This window comes from Panthera uncia, chromosome C2, assembly GCF_023721935.1.
Source record: "Panthera uncia isolate 11264 chromosome C2, Puncia_PCG_1.0, whole genome shotgun sequence".
Lineage (NCBI taxonomy): Eukaryota > Metazoa > Chordata > Mammalia > Carnivora > Felidae > Panthera > Panthera uncia.
In genome coordinates, this window is record NC_064810.1 from 79267715 (window position 1) to 79284876 (window position 17162).

The following is a 17162-nucleotide window of genomic DNA, read 5'->3' on the forward strand; positions in this document are numbered from 1 at the left end:
AGCTCTCACAATTAGCTTATGGAGTAAGTCAAGTAATTTCCCAACTATTTATAGATTAAAAAATGGGGGGGGGGGCTTTATTCAGGTCCCAAGAAAAATGGGGGTAAGCAAGGGAACTTTGCATATTCTTGATTTGGCATCTAACTAGTTATTTATGCCTTGCTTGACTCAAAAAGAGTTGAGGGCACCTGCACGCCATTCATGTGCCCGGTAGCAAAATGCCCCAGAAAATATGAACAACAAAGTTGATGAGCCCTGGGCTGGAACCCCAACCCCATCACTTATTAGCCAAGTGACTTGGGAATGTTACATAAAATTTCTGTGAGCTCCACTTTCCAACCACCCGTGGATTAACTATGCAAACTGAAAAATATTCATCATTGTCCCCATTTTTCTGCTGAGTAGATGAAGAGTCTGAGATATTGCAACTTTGCAAGTTTACAAAGCTATCAGGTTAAGTAAGTAACAGAGCCAGATACTGGTCCCAGGTGGATCTGCTTTCAAATTCCAGAGCTCTTCCCACTATTCTGAGCTATCTCAGTGGTGCCTTTCCCAAGTGCCAAGCTGGGAAACAGTACGGTGCTTCCTGTTCACGTAGTGGTGCTGTCATTTTTCTTGGGGCACTGAACCTAAGGGGGAGAAACAGATGTACTGATTCCCCCATTTGCACTTGTCCCCTCCCAAGTGACTAAGTATCTCAACCCCTTCTTTCAAGAGTAATTAAAAAGAATAGTGCCTTCAAGGTGAGGAGGAAGAGGTTGGGCTGGTGGAAAGTGAGACAGCGCCGACTGCGGCTTGAGTTACTGGTTTGTTTTAACTTCATTCCTGCAGTGCCCCTGCAGTCTGACGTCTGCCCCAACACACCATGGGAAGATGCTCTCCTAAGGTCCTCGGGGATCTCCTTGTGGTGAAACCATGGGCCTTTAGAGTTTTTTTCAGGGTCACCAGAGTGGCTCAGTCAGTTAAGGATCTGACTCTAGGTCTTGGCTCAGGTCATGATCCCTCGGTTTGTGGGTTCTAGTCCCACATCAGGCTCCATGCTATCAGTGCAGAGTCTGCTTGGGGTTCTCTGTCTCCCTCTCTTTGCCCCTCCCCTGCTCCCACTTTCTTTCTCTCAAAAGAAATAAACTTTAAAAATTCTTCCATCATTTAGTATCAAACATATCCTGACAATTCTGCTACACAAAGGCACTGTGGTAGGTGATTCAACATTTATAAAGGTGCCAGGCCTCCAACGGACTACAGTCTGCAGTGGAGAAGCAAGACGAAATACCACAATACAAGGCAGAGTATGAGACACAGAAGCATGGGCATCTCTGAGTGCCATTCTCACCGACCATCTCTCCTTCCTTCTCCTCACCTTACCCCTCTTCTCTGTGTGGTCTCTCCATTCCCATGAATGAAGCTACCTTCCCTGCAGCGTCTCCAGCCCAGGCCTCTCTCCCTAATCAAGTCCTAATCATTCAGCTGCCATTTTGATGGCCTTGGAGACCAACACGTTCAAAGCTACACTTGCCATCTTCCTGCCACCAGCATATCCTTCCAGGTGAAAGGCTCACCCTTAACATCTTTCTCTCCCTCATCCCCCCAATGTAATCAATCTCCAGATCCTTTCAGAGCTGCCTCCTGCATGGTCTTTGAATACATCTGCTTTTCCATCCTCTACAGTCACCTGGTTTAATGCAGGGCAGGCCTCTCTTGTCCCGGCTGTTCAATCAGCCTCCCAGCCGATCTCCCTGCCTCCACTTCAGCCCACCTCTCGTCCACTGGCCACACTTTATCAGAGCTATCTTGTAAAAAAAAAACCCCTTTGCTTTCAGCATAAAATCAAATTCTCCAGCCCAACGCATGGGCTCTTCAAGGCCGGACCCCAGTCTTCTCTCTCCTCCCTTCCCTTTCCCTACTCCACATCCCATTATGATCCATAATTAAAGTGACTGAATATTTTTGTTCATCCAAACCAGAATACTTATGCAAGTGAAAGAAGGCTCTAGTCATAATTACACTGGGATAAACTGGGGCTCCCCAGGGCAAACTCAAATGTATGGTCATTCAATTCATAATGGCCATCCCAGATGCCAAATGTACATGAGTTTTTCTCTCTCTCTTCTCCAGAGCTAGACGGCAACTTCTCTCTCTATCTCTTGGTTCAGGTTTTCAGAGATTGAGAATTGGAAAATTTGTTTGTCCCAGGTCATCCTGGCCCCTGGCCAGCCTCCAGATTGGTTGGCTGTCCTATGTCAGGTGACCAGGCTGGGCTAGTCAGGAGTGCCAATATGACTGCCCCATGGTCCAGTACATGGCCACTCAGTGAAGCAAGGCCTGGGGGTGGGGACTCCCTTGGTGGGGGAGGGGGACTTTGGCCTCTAAGTCAGCTGGAGCTGTCTTCATCAAAACTTTAAAAATTTCCTCCCTTCCTTGGGATCATCTGCTAGGAGGGGCCTGGACCCCACCAACATCTCTGCCAGTTCCTCCTCCATACCCCAGCTACCCTGCCATATCTCCCCCAGTACAGCCAACTCTTCAGCTGGCTAACTTGGAGGATGTCCTTTTCCCCCAACTGAATTTTCTTCTCAGTCCCTTTCAAATCCTGCTGTGCTGTTACCCAGTAATGGAAACAGCAGAAATCACTTTAGAAAGGAAGCCAGCTGGTTCATTAGTCTGATTAAACTCAAGCAGTGGAATCTGAACACAGTTCACATGATGAATGGTGTGCCTTCTCCTTGGCACAGTGAATTTTGCAGTGATTTTTAATTGTGGGGCTCAGTCACCCCTCACATCTGCAAAATCATGTGAGGCAGAGAGAAAGGACAGGGCCATGGTGAGAAAATGCCAGGGCTTTCTGGGTAGAAGTGGTCCAATCTCCCCTGTCTCCCTCACTGCAGGCCTGGTGGACTCCACAAAGTATGCCAGACTTCCTGAGTCTGTCAGGAAAACCCAGGGCTCCAGAGATGGCAAGATTCATCTTTAAAGTCAGATTTTGCCACTTATCAGCTGTATGCTTCGAGGCTCACACTTTTCACCTAAAGGAGTGTCTACAAATACATATTTTAGAGTATCGTAAGGACTAATAACTACTTAAAGCTCCAAATGCAGTGGGTCGAAATGTCTGGAGTATAGGCAGGAGTGGGCAGAGGTGAGAAATGAGTCAGAACAAGTAAACAGGGCCAAATCACAAAAGATTTTATAGGCTGGGCAAACTTTTAATTTTTGATTTTATATTGAAGGTATGGGGCAGCCTGTAAAAAGACAAACTTGCAGAAGAGTGCTAAGATCTGCATTTGGGGAAGCTCACTCTGGCCACAGGGCAGAAGGCATGGACCGGACGACACTGGACTGGGGAGGGAGAATGACCTGGGCCGTTACCCCAGTAGACATGATAGGAGTCTAAATGAGGCAGGAAGTGGAGTAATGAGGAATTTGCCTCAGATTTGGAAATCAGCGAGAAAGCAAAGCAAGTTGTTGCTGCTGAGGGACTGAAAAGCAACACAAGGAGTCAGGTTGAGTGTGGGACCTGTTGAATTCAAGGTAATGTTACAAATGTTTCTTTCCATGGCTTAGAATCCAACCACGAGGGTATACAATTAGACCCTGTCTGAAGAGGTCACCTCCCCAGGCCCTATTTTCAGGAAGATGAACCACCGGACGACCTAACACCAATCTGAAAGTTTCCCTGGGAAGTCCTTTTGGAAGCTGTAAGCAGCCATGGCTGGGTCTGGAAATGCAGCACACCAAAACCTACCATTCTTATTTTGCCCTTACCCTCATTGTGAATATTCCCTTTCTCTGCTCACCCTGGGTGTGGGAGAGGAGGACAGCAGCTTCAGCTGGAGGACATTAGCAACAGAGAAGCTGGTCAAAGACACTCAGACTCAGGTGGTTGCTGCTACCTCGAGAAAGTCACAATGGTGGGATGACTGTCAGGGCGAAACAGAAGAGTGGGTGATAAGCAGGAACAATGACACAGGACAAAAGGTGGCAAACAACCTATAGACAAAGGAAGCCCCAGGGTGATCTACAATAAGAGAGGAAAAGAAACTAGAGCTCAGAGTTGGCTGCAGAGGATGCCTTGGCATTAACAAAAAGAGCATGGGTTTTAGAGCTCTAAGCGTTCAAATTTTAGCCTGGCTGTGTGACAGTGGCCAACTCATGGAAGCTTTCTTAGATTCAGTTTCTTTTCTTTTTAATTTTTTAAATATATTTTCAATGTTTATTTACTTTTGCGAGAGAGAGGGAGAATGCGAGCGAGGAAGGGACAGAGAGGGCAGAAGACCGTGGATCGATGTGGGCTCTGTGCTGACAGCAGACAGCCCGATGTAGGGCTCTAACTCATGAACCATAGGATCATGACCTGATCCAAAGTCGGATGCTTAACCATCTGAGCCACCCAGGCACCCCCTAGACTTGGCTTCTTAATCTGCAGAATATTTAGGATGATACCTTCCTTGCAGGGTCAGGGTGAGAATTGGCCCAGCAAAGAGACCAGGGCCGGGGAGGTGCTCTGCTTTAACTTCGCTAGTTGTTACCACATAGCTGTCACTGAGCCATGTGACCTTAGGCAACTCACCTCATTCCCCTGAATTTCAGGATCCTTGTCCCTCCTTGTTGCTCCCTCGACGGTTATTATAAGAACGAAGTGACGTAATCTCAAAGAGAGTGAGGGCCTACATGGCACTGTTCTACTTCTTTCCATCCTCTTCTTCTCAAGATCTTTGAGATCCCGGAGATTAGAAATTAAGTATAAAACTGCACTGGGCTAAATGATACAAATCAATCTCTTAAATGACTATTAAATGTAATTGTCAGCAGAAGAGAACAGAAAAACAAGCATCCAAAATCCAACAAAATAAGCTGACTCTGATTTTGTAGATTGATGGCAAACTGGCCCAGTTCCTGGTCCTCCCTTTTTCTGATGCTGCAGAGATGAGGTAACACCAATGCCCAAGCTGCAGGAGGAAATGTCTCCGTGTATTTATGTTTTCAGTGTAATCTTTTCAAATACGAGAAACAGACAAGTCATCTAGAACTCAGTAGCCCAGTGATGCTTTGCACTTATACAGCAGCTCAGCTTCTGGAGCTCAGTTTGGGGACTCTTCCCTATTCCCCCTAACCACTCAAAAGTAAGATAAGCAGCACATTTCTGCTGCTTATTTCTGTATAAACAATCACGAAAAGATCATGGAGTTGAAGTCCAAATTCATAGACATTTTAATGACCAAACATGGGGCAGTAATCTAAGCTTGCAGTGATGCATTTCAAGCTTTGTCTCAAGACCTGAGGAGGAAGACACAAGTTTACATTCCTAAAACGGTGATATTTCTAGGGGAAATGTTTGACAATAGTTGCGTGGCCAACAGTCTCTACCTTCTTACCTTCATCTTTAGACCCACCTTTAGACCCACCATCAGAAACCACCTCGTGAATTCACGTTACAGTGGCACACTCCATGACTCCTAGAGACTTGCTAGGGCTTCTGTTGAAGGAACCAGTGAAGGTCAGGGGTCAGTGTGAGGGTCCCCAGGAAGTGTTTCTCCAGGAGCCAGGGAGAGGTTGCAGTAGGCAGGTAGGCAGACCACTCACATTAGAACCAGAAGCTAAATTTTATCTTTTCATTGTTCTTGTGATAGTTTCTACCACGGCATGAGGTATGGGGTGGTGTGGTAGGACCAGTGTTGTGCTAGTAAATATTTGACAACCAGCTCTGGTGGGAGTGGAGCTGGGAGACCTGATTTACAGAATTTGCAGAGTGCAGTGGTGTAAACGTTCCCCCCATGGCTGATTTCAAACTACCAACATGATGTCATATAAGGCAAAACTGGGAAGAGCACATTGTGTCCAGGGTAGGGCTCTGGGACCACCACTGCCTACACTCATCAATAGGTCTCATGTGGACGGCCCTGACTAGCCTTCAAGACACAGATGAGGGATTGTCACCTGCCTCTGAGATGTCTCCCAGTAGCCCCCCTCCACCCACCCACCCCAGCTGGATCCCCTGTGCCTCTTTCTCTCCCAGATCACTTGTAAAGCCCTGGTGTTATCTTTTGTCCACACACCAGGCCTCCCATTAAACACAGGGCCCCATATTCATCTCCATATCCCCAGCGCCCAGCAGAGTGCCCGAGACAAGTAGGTTCCTAAAGAACATTTGGTAAATCATTGTTTATTGGATGGCCACCAGAATGAATGGGTGAATGTTCTGGGGAGGAGAGGAGGAAGAATATAGGAGCTGCCATTAGGCAGCTGCAGAGATGTGTAATTAAAAAAAGAGAGATAGATGTACTCTAATCTTATGGTACTAGTGGGCAAAGCCAGAACCAACAAGAGCAAGTGGCAGAAAAGCAGGTTTCGGGTCTCTTTGAAAAAATAAATAGAGCTCCTAGTCCCGACAAAGTGATAGAATGCGGTGCCCATCCCGTCTTCCACCTCTCAGTTGGCATCTCCTGGCCCTCACCCACTTGAAAAATAGCTCCAGTCTATTCCCCCAGTTTCTAGCCCTGCCCCACACCCCAGCACAGGGAAAGGAGTTTCAGGTATTGCCGCAAGTATTGAGGGAACATGGCCAGCTGGGTGTGTGTGCCTAGCCCAGCAGAGGCTGGGATTACTCAAAGTAACAAAGTCACAGTCCTGAGTATCTCCTCCCAGTATACAAATGAATAAAAAGAACTCCTGGTGGGTGTTCTGGATTTGTCTCTCCCCTTCCTCCACTGACTGCCTTGACTCCCTCTCCCTTTAGAGTTTAACTCCACAGCACCCTTCTTACCACCAACTCCTTTCCCTGCATGGTCTGTAATGTTTGCTCCACCTACTAGACTCTGAGTCTCTCGGGAATGAGACTACTGTGTCTGCATCCCCAGCACAGCATCTGGTACATTGGAGGTGCCCAAGAAGCATTTGTTAAATGAACAAATTCACAAATGAGAAAAAAATATCCACTTCCTACACCTTCAGTGTACATGTCCCAAATTGGCAAAGCTCCCAGAAACACACAGAAATAATTTACAGATCAAATAAACTCCCAAGCTATAGTCAGAGCTCTGTGAGAAGTCGATTTGGAAAAACTCAGAGTCCCCCCAACCCACATCCTTCTAGGGCCAATTGTAAAAAAACCTTTTTTCTTAGAGACAAATAACTACAAAAACTTTAAAATCAGACAGTTCCCTACTTAGGAACATGTTGTGTTCCAAAAGTCTATTTTATGAAATTGTTGTCTGAAATTCAGAATACATCCTCTCTCTCACAGAACCGTGTTAAGAAGAGTAACTGACAATGTGGCTCTAACTTGAGACATTTGCACAGGAAAATAATAGGAAACAATAAAGCCATACCGGGAAGGCAGCTTTTCTTTTAAACATCATAAAATACACATATGGAATATATGGAATGTACCAAACTACACAGTAGCTTTTGGACAGGAGGTAACACTGGGAAGCAATCAAGTGAAATTATAAATGGTTTCTTTTTACTCATTATGGATGCTGATACTTGAGAAAAAGTCAATTTTGTGAGGACCGGTTGTAGAGGTTACAAGGGATCCTTCAGGGGAGCAGCACAGGCTCTGGTGCTCAGCCTTTAGGGTCCCAGTGAGTCACCTGCAGGGCTTTTTAGAAATGCAAGTTTCTGGCCTCTGCCCCCAGGGAGGTAGATTCAGTGAGTCCTAGGTAGGGATAACCCAGGGGTGTGGTTGTTTTTTTTTTTTTTTATAAATTTTTTTTTATGTTTATTTATTTCTGAGACAGAGCATGAATGGGGGAAGGGCAGAGAGAGAGGGAGACGCAGAATGAGAAGCAGCATCCAGGCTCTGAGCTGTCAGCACAGAGCCTGATGCGGGGCTCGAACTCACAAACCGTGAGATCATGACCTGAGCCAAAGTCGGTTGCTCAATCGACTGAGCCACCCAGGCACCCCTTTTTAATTTGTTTTTAATGTTTATTTATTTTTGAGTAGGGGGCGGGGAAGAACAGAGAAGGGGGCGGGAACAGAGGATCCGAAGCGGGCTCCATGCCGAGAGCAGAGAGCCCTATGCGGAGCTTGAACTCATGAACTGTGAGACCACCACCTGAGCCAGTCAGGAGCTCAAGCTCAACTGACTGAGCCCCCCAGGTGCCCCCCAGGGATGTCTTTTTAAACAAGCACTCAGTAGAGTCTGACCCAGGGGATATAAAAGGACCACAGCTTTGCCTTCCTGGAGGGGACATCATATCACCTCCACAGGGCTGAGGTGTCACCAGCTGAGCCTTTCTCTGCTTGGTGCAGCACCATGGCGCTCCTTCCTTCACCCATTTTCTTTCAGTGGTGGGAGAAGGCAGCAGTGACTATCTGTCACTCCACAGGATATGTCTGCATGGGGGATTTAGGGTTAAGAGTGTAGGTTGGAGACATGAAAGAAGCCCCATCACTCATTCATCAGACATTCAGGGCTGAGATTCAGCTGCTATGCTGGTGATTAAAATAGCAACAAACAAACAAACAACATAAAACCACTTTATACCTCTTGGAAAATAGCCTCTACCCTGAGTATTCCATACCCCTAGCCCTCCCCTGCCAGCAGCTGCCTCGATTAAACTCTCTATAGAATGAGATTAATAACATCTTCTTTGCAGAAATAATGTGTGTGTGTGTGTGTGTGTGTGTGTAAAGTGCTAAACACATATGCGCTTAATAAATGGTTATTTATTTATGATTATATTGCTGTACAACCACTTGGAGAATCAAAACAAAAATATCCAAAAATACAGCCAGTCAGTATTTAGGGTTATATAAACCAGTTTTATATAATACAGTCCAATTTGTTCCCAATGCGATAGAATGAGAATTAAGGCAGGTTCAGAGTGGGAGAAGCTCTCTTAGAGAAAGTGGAGACGGCACGCTGAGGCTTCTGGTTTCTAATACGGGCTCCCCCGCTTACTGGCCGGGAGACCTTGAGTGATCGTCCATGTAAAGTGAGGCTGATCTGGTGGCTGGCACATGGGAGGTTCTCAGGGAGTGGTAGCTCTTTAGAAGATTTCGAAGCCAGAACAAACCTTCCCTTAGTGGTAGAATCTCAGGGCCAACAGGGACATTTAATTGCCTTCTTTAAATCCAATCCAATATTATTGATCCCCTATTATGTACAATACCCTGTGGGTGATAGGAAGATGATGAAGATGTAGTCTAAGGGTGATCTGAGCCCAGGAATAGGGAGGGATAGCCTGTTGTAAGGGCCAGAACAAATTATAAACAAATTTCAATGGATAGGAAACAGGACAATCAACTTCTGTGGGGTGGGTGTAAGACTTGGCACTATAGAAAGAGCCAGAAAGAAAAAAGGCAGTTCTCTTGGCCATGGGAGCAGCCTGAGTAGAATGCACAGAGGGGTGAGTGCAAGGTAGGTTTGGATGATGAAGCCAGTCAGTTGGTATACTGGGTCCTTGTAGGGCTTGTTGGATGTGTGAGTAGGTGGAAAAGCTGGGACCACATCACGGAAGGCCTTGAATGCCATTGTAGGTAATATCAATTTTATTCTAAAGCAATAATAACAGTAATTCCATTTATTGAGAGCTTACTAGGTGACTGACACTCTACTCAGTTTCTTATACATGTTTCTTCTAAACCCCACAAAAACATATGCATGACAAGTATCATTAGTACATTTTAGGGATGAAGAATCTGAAGCCTTAAAGGCTTTTCACTGAAGGGAGGGCTGTGGGGTTTATATTCTCAGAAAGTAATTCTGGCAGCAGCAAATGGGAAGAATGGATGAGATAGATGCCAGCACTTAGGGGCCTCCCTTCATTTCTAACATCTTGTGACATTTTGTCCCCCCTAAACTGGTTAACAGAGATAAAGAAGTGGCCAATACTTCTATAAATGGACTGATGCTCTCAAAAGTTTTGTGAGTTGGGCATGCTTTGCAGCATATGGTCATTTATGGAATGAGAACCTTCTCCTCCCTGAGGTTTTTCCCAGGGGCCCCCAGAAAGCTTCCCCTCCAGGGAACACAGTGAAGAATTCTACAGCAGTGTCTCCTGACTGGGAATAGAGGAAAACAGACCCAGAGTAATGTGTGTGAACCAAAATTAGCCTCTTTACAAGCTCATTAAGGCATAAAGTTTAGCATCCAGTGCCCAAAATATAACAGGAAGGAGAAAGGCTCTTCTCTTTCTTTTTCTCTCTGCTTATTCACACTTCCTTTCCCTTCTTCCCACCATCTCTCTCCTGACAGGCAATAATGAAAGCGGGATTTTGGATGGGTGAGTATCTTTTTTATATTCAGGTAAATCCAGTCAAAAGTCCTGAGAAATCCACCTGAGCGGCTCAAGTGACAGTGTGGAATTCTTAGGTAGGGGGCAGACTCACCACCGCCTTGTTAACTCAGCCCTGAAGTCCTCCAGCAGCTTTTTTTTTTTTTTTTAAGTTTATTTATTTTGAGAGAGAGAAAGACACCATGAGTGGGATAGGGCAGAGTGAGAGGGAGAGAGAATTCCAGGCAGGCTCCGCTCTGTTAACGCAGAGCCTGACACAGAACTTGAACTCACAGACTGTGAGATCGCGACCTGAACCAGATCAGAAGTCCGATGCTAAACTGACTGAGCCACCTAGGCGCCCCTCCCCAGCAGCTTTCTTACGTTTTAATGTTAAAATAATACTATCCTTAGGAGCATAGAGACAGCTGCTGACCCAAATTGTTGCTTCCTAGGAGTCAGACAAGTGCGTAAGTGATAGAACTAGGCTTTTTTTTTTTTTTTTAAACGACTGTCTTAGGGGAACAGACTATATTAACTATACATTTTCTGCAGAGCACTTCTAAATATATAATGCATTTTCACACGTGCTTCTTCATTTCATCAATACCCCACTCAGTGGTGCAAGTCTTAATAACCCCACTTTATAGAAGAGGGGCCTGAGGCTTAGAGACACAGACCCAGGTTTTCCAGCTCCATCTAAATGGTCTATTATTACTCTTCACCTGGTGGGTTATTGCCTCTGCTTTTCCCCAAACTTGTCAGTTCGCATCATGGGAATTTTCCCAGCTTGCCTTGTGAAGGGGTTCCCAGCCTGGGGATGGGGCAGGATTTAAAGGTTGTTCAGTTGACAGTACTTAGGATATCAGAGTCAGAGGGGGTTGTAGAGACCGTTTCCATCCTCCTTATTTTACCAGTAAGGAAGCTGAGGCCCACAGAGGGGCCTGACCTGCCTACATTCCCAGGGCTGGATCCACGAATCCCATACATGATAAACTGTGACCAGGAACAGAGCCTCCTGGTTCCTCCATCCCCATCCTTCCCACAGTCTCTCTTGAGCACAGCCCTTACAGTCAAAGAGGAAAGCTAAGGTCAGGACTTGGCTAATACCAGTTCCCACCCATGTCTCCGAGGCCCCAGTTATGGACCCCACCTCCACAGCCTCAGCTGTGTGTAGTGTCATGTGCTGTTCACTTAGCTTGTCAGAGACAGTCCAGCTTAAACACTTCCAGACACAGGTACCCGACTCGGCCCTGGCTTTGCCTTGGCAATGGAGATCAGGCGTCGGCTGACGGCTTGAATGATGTGTTCCCCGAGCAACACGGCAAGTGTGAACTGCCAACATTGAAGTCTCAGGGAACGTTAAGTGTTGAGCCAGTTAAACATCCAAAAATGCCCTGTCTCTCAGAAATGAGGGTGACTCATCTGAGTGCTTGGGCTATGACTGGGAATGGCATTACAGTGGCCACAGGAGCTAAAAACCCACGCTCATAAGCCTCCAGCTTTCCTGCCCCTGGCCCCTCGCTCACAGCTCTCTCCTCCAACCTAGAGCCAAAACACCTCCACCAGGAAGCCTAGACCTCCTCCTCCCTGAAGACTTGACTGTTCCAGCCTAGAGAAGATCTCCTTTCTCAAGCCTTGAGAATCTGCTCTGTGTAACTTAGCACTTGATTTTATACTGTCTTTTGTTCCTTCTTAATCATTTTGAGTGTTTGTTTTATAGCTGCACAGATTGCAGATGCTCTGAGGGGAAGAAGCAACCTTCTTCCTCTATCCTGTGGCACATCTTGGAGTGTCACTGCAGAGCAGAGACATGATCTGGCTCGTGGCTACTCCTGCCTTCAAGACTCTTTCCACTTTACCTTGCATTTGCACACACAGCAAATGCTCAAAAAATCCTCCCTTGTTTCCCTGTGGCTTCAGCCTTTGCAAAGACAGTTCAGCAACCAGGGCCTCTGTCAGCCCACACCAAGCCTCTGTGCAAATGAGGGAGAAGGCATCCCTTTCTCCAGGCAGACACAGCCCTGCCAGGGTGTAAGGCTGGGCCAGTGGAGCATGGCTGGACTTTAGCCCCTCATCTGGGTGTCCTGTGCTGTGAGCCCCAGGTACCACCCGGGCTCCGGTTCCTCATGAGGGCAGCAATGGGATCTCCCTTGCCCAGGCCCTCCCCTACTCTCTATTTTGACGGGGAAGGCCCTTCTTGGGAAAGCTGGCATCAGAGGCTTCCCAGCTTACTTCCCAGCCCCTTCCCTATCAAAACCAAACAAGAACAACAAAAAATGTCGCCCTTTGAGAGCTCCTCATTACTCATGGCCTGAAGTCTACCTCATGGGCAGGGCACTTGGGGGCCCTCTACAATAGGGTCCCAACTTTCCTTTCCTGTACTGAAGGCCCAGAACTCCCCATGGATTGTCCTTCTCCTATGCTTTTGCTTGCCCTCGGCCTAGGATGCCCTTGTCCTGCTGATCTTTGTGTCAGATTCCCACTACCCCTTCAAACACAAATCTTACCTTCTTCCTGATGTCTCAGTGAAGATAACCATTCTTCTTGGTGCTTCTTCCTACCCCCAGCCCTCCCTGCCTTCCACATTGCTTTGACCTGTGTTACAACCCTTCCCCCACATTTTATTAGCGTGCAGCCTAGTGGCCAGCTGCCTTCAAGCCCTCTGTCCAACACAGGCTTCTCTGTGCTCACCCTGTATCAACCCAGATGCTGAACTCAGCTCCACCCTGAGTTCCCCAAAGGGGCCCACTCACAAACAAATTGTGGAACAATATTGCCTCTACAAATGATTTGTGTTATGAGAAGGGTGCACAGCAGAGACTTCATAGCGCCCCTCCCCCACCCCACTATCCCCCTCTCTCAGCAAACTATTTACCAATCTCTGTAAGCATAAGCACGTCTGTTCTCCAAATCTTTGTTCAGGGAGTTCTTCTCCTGAGTCTTCCTCAGTGAGCTCCCAGATCAAGTCAGGCCTCCATACTATCTTTTCATGTCTTCTCCGTTCTTCCCATCCAGTGTATTCCCTTCCTGCTCTAATAGGCAAACCCTCTACCTGAAAGAATGCATCCCCAAATTCATCATGATGCTCGGCCAAATATAAGCTCTCCCTCAGTTGTGCCTTCTTTAGAAGGAGTCAGGAATAGACAGAGCAAGAATATTTTTATTTGTGACATGCATGTGAGTGTTTTCCTCCACAAATAATGCAGTTCAGAAGGCAAGGATCGTGTCTTTCACATCTCTCCAACCTAGCACTGTGAAAATATACACAGTAAGCCTGTGACCAGCCTTCTCCTCTACCAGGGACAGGGACAGTTCTAAGCCTTTTCTGTCTTTAGGTTCTTCTTTCTTCCAAAGGAAAGCCCAGGATTAGAGTCAAGGGAAAGTGCCTGAAGTCACAGTAGGAGCTTAATACATAGTTGTGAAATGAATGAGTCAGTGAGTGAAAGGGAAACAAGAAAAGATAAAAGAAAAACTCCAAGAGCACCCTCACTAGGATTAGATCAGTCTAGCTAAAAGGGAGCATTGAGAACCAAACAGGGTGATAGAATGAAGTGTGACTGGTGAATGATAGGATGAAGTGTGAACATGGGGTTCTGGTATTGGCTCTGCCTTCACTGCCCCGTGGAACCTTGCAGGAAAATCTCTGAACCTCACTTCCTCATCTGTCCCATCAGCCTGCCTGCAGATGGTCTAATATGGACACTGATCATCAGGGTCCTCAGAGCTGTTTGACGTTCATGTCTGAGGCTTCTACCCCAAATGCCCAGACACCCAAGGCCCCTTGGCGCCTCTGCATCTGCAGAAAGCTTTTCTTGGCTGCAGTCCTGACCCCAGGACCTTCACTGCCTGCTGGCGGAAAAGAATTCTCAGCTGTGGAAAATGGTAAACTCTACATATTTTACAAATGAGAGTCCAACCTCCCGATGACTCTAAATGTGGTGTGAAATGGACAGAAGTCATCCTGCTGGCGTGACATGCCTAAGATAGTGTCACTACCACCACCACCACCCCATGCGGACATGCACGTCATGGAAAAAGAAGCAAGAACTCGGGGTGCCGTGGCCAGTGCTGGCCGTTATCCCTTACCCCTCACTCCCTGCCCCTTTTCTGTACTTTCCTACATTTTTAAAAGGAGAAGCAGTCTGTTTGGTGTGCGGGAAAACAGTCCGCAGTCAACCAAAAGCAAAGGAGAAAGGGAACTAACAACTCTGAGTCCTGAAACCTGATCTGGCCATCAGAGGTCAGCGCTGGCGGGCTGCGGTGGTCCCCACAATAGTCGCAGAGGGGGAGATCTTTTCATATTGAACAGGCACCGATCAATCTCCTGCCACCAACGGCCAGAGCTGTCAGAAAACGTGCTCCGGGCCGGGGCAGGGATTTGCAGGTTAGAGACACTGAGTTCCCAGGAAACGGAGAGAACTTGTTGACTTTTAATTTGCATTTCCCCTCTCTGATTTGGTCGGATATTAAGGCAGCCTAGACTTTGGTTGGGATGTGGAAATGCCCAGTGGGTATTCGATTTGTCGAACGGTTGTCCTCGGTGCCCGGAGTCAGCTGGCCTCTGGCGCCCCGCGCAGCTCACCTCTGCTGCATCCTCCCGGAACCCCTAAGCTTCTAACTGGTCTTCCCCGACCTAAGCCCTCTCGGAGAGAAGTGCCCCAACGGCGCGCGCGCCCAAGTTGCGCCAAAGGGACTCGGGGTCGCAGCGAGCCGATCCGCATTCACGTGTGTGCGTGGCGCGCGCGTGCGCGCGTGTTTGTGTGTGGCGCGTGTGTGTGCGCGCGCGCGCGCGGGGGTGCGGGGCGGGCTCTGCGCCCGGGGGCAGGGCTCCGCGGGAGAGTGGCAGCCGGACTCGCGGAGCGGCTAGGGGCGGGGCGCCGCAGTGCCGTAGTAGCGGGCAGCCGGGACGCACTGCTTTGGAGCCGCGGATACGCGAGCAGGCGCAGGACCCGGCGCTGCCTAGCCCCCGTCCCGCCGCCCCAGCCCCGCGGCGCCCGCTCGGGCCGTCCCCTTCCCCGAGAGGGCTGCGCTGGCGGGAAGGCGCCCAGACCACAGCCCCGGCCCCCCTTCCTGCCTCTCGGTTCCTCTTTCCTCCCAAGTAAGGGAATAAGCCCCGAGGAAGGAGCGCCCCGGGGAACCGCGCAACCAAGTGTTGCATGGTGAGGTAAGACGGCGGCCGGCGCGGCAGAGGGGGCTCGGGCTCGCGGGCGCGGGCGGCCACAACTTGGAAAAGGAGCGCGGAGCGGGCGCCGGTCGCGCGGCCCGGGAAGGGAGCGGCGGGGGAGGCCACTGCGCCCACCCTGGTGGTGCCACCTGCAGCAAAGCCCCTGCAGGAGGAGATGCACCCCTGGGAGGCTGAGGGCGCGGGAGCGGCACGGGGGCATCGCCTCTCGCTTCGACTGGGAAGAGCTTGCACGCCCCAAAGGTGTGCGGGCGGGAGGAAGCGTTGCTCCGGGCACTTGGCTCCAGCAGCTGGCCAGATTCCCCCCTTCTAGGTGTACTTTGCTTCGTTGGTAGCCACTTCGCGCGCCAGGGTGCCCAAGGGCGGCGAGGAGCGGGGATACTTTTACTGACGTCTGGTCGCCAAAGCCTCTGGCCGTCCCGCGGGGTTCCAGGACTTTGGGACAGTCCGCAGAGCCTCTGGGCTAGGGGAGCTTGAAGGGAGGCTGGAGAGCGCGTGGACACCTTGACAAATACAAGCTAGGGAGGGAGAGGAGGGATGGGAGAGAATATAAAGCCGACCTGTTTAGTCTCTGAGTCACCACATGTGTGTCCGTGTGTGTGTTTGCGTCCTGAAGGGCGCGCATCTCGTAGCACCTGTGGGGCTTTGCAGAACTCCACTGGTCCATCTCACCTTGCATATTCTGACATTTTCTTTCTCTGGACGGATGAACTAGAATTTGCGGAGGGGGCGGCGGAGTTCCGAAAAGCCCTACAGGTGACTCTGAGGCGCCGCCCGCACCCCCGCCATCACTGCAGTGGAAAGCCTGCGAAGGGAGCGAGGAGGCGTCCCCAGATGTGAGTGATCCAGCTGCGGCACTCACAGTGGCGGCCACGACGCCCCCTCCCCGCGGCCGAGGGTCTGCGGCAGCGGCAGCGCGCGGTGATTTGTGGCTGCGCCGCAGTGGCGCGCGGGAGAGCTGAGAACCCGCCGACGCGACGCGCTCCCGGGCAGGCGCGGCCCGCTCCTCTGGCTTCATTAGCATACGATGACCTCGCTGTCCCGGGAGGGCCGGGGAGCGCTGTTGGTCATTCTTTCATTTCGGGGTCTGGGGGCCGCGCGCCTTGGGTCTGGAGATGTGGACCGGGGGTAGTCACTGATGAGGGACAGCGGTCAGGACCTAGGGCTGGGAACTGCCCCTCAGGTTCCAATGGGGAGAACGAATTCGCGATTTCCGTGCCTGAGATGCTTTGTGTAGAATACGGCCCATTTGCTGGAGCACAGGGCACCCTCGTTGTCAGTGAAGGACGTTAGATCGAAGGGGCAGATGTCATCGCAGTTTGGTCACGTACACACACACACACACACACACACATACACACACATACACACATACACACGCATACCCTCTCACACCCCTACTTTGTGCTTCATAACCTACCCCCTCGTTCCAGGGATATGTCCGAACGTGGGAGGGATTTTGCCGTTTGTCTTGTTGAAAGGGCTGTATTTGGCAGAGATTCCGTTCTGAATATAAATTATACTCATTAAATAAAGCAGCAGGAACTAAGCTAACTTCCCTGTTGTATCTCTGATCTAAGTCTTTCCTTTGCCACCCTTAGTTTATGTGTAGCACGGTAGGCATTATTTCAGGTATTTTTCTAGGAGGGGTCTGGGGATGGGATGCAAGTAGATGAGTCTTTCCCACCTTACACTTTCAGTTCAGTGTTTGGTTCAGATCAATCAAGACATGGGACGAAAATGATAAATATCAGAGC

General features: G+C 49.2%; 1 protein-coding gene across 1 annotated transcript in view; it reads left to right on the top strand.

The window, feature by feature from the left end:
• The first annotated feature begins 15195 nt into the window (after positions 1-15195).
• Positions 15196-17162, top strand: part of DGKG (diacylglycerol kinase gamma) — a 201998-nt gene continuing 200031 nt past the window's right edge. Inside the window, exon 1 of the mRNA XM_049628419.1 lies at positions 15196-15387. The gene's annotated coding sequence lies outside the window, so the exon portion shown is untranslated. The remainder of the gene's footprint in view (positions 15388-17162) is intronic.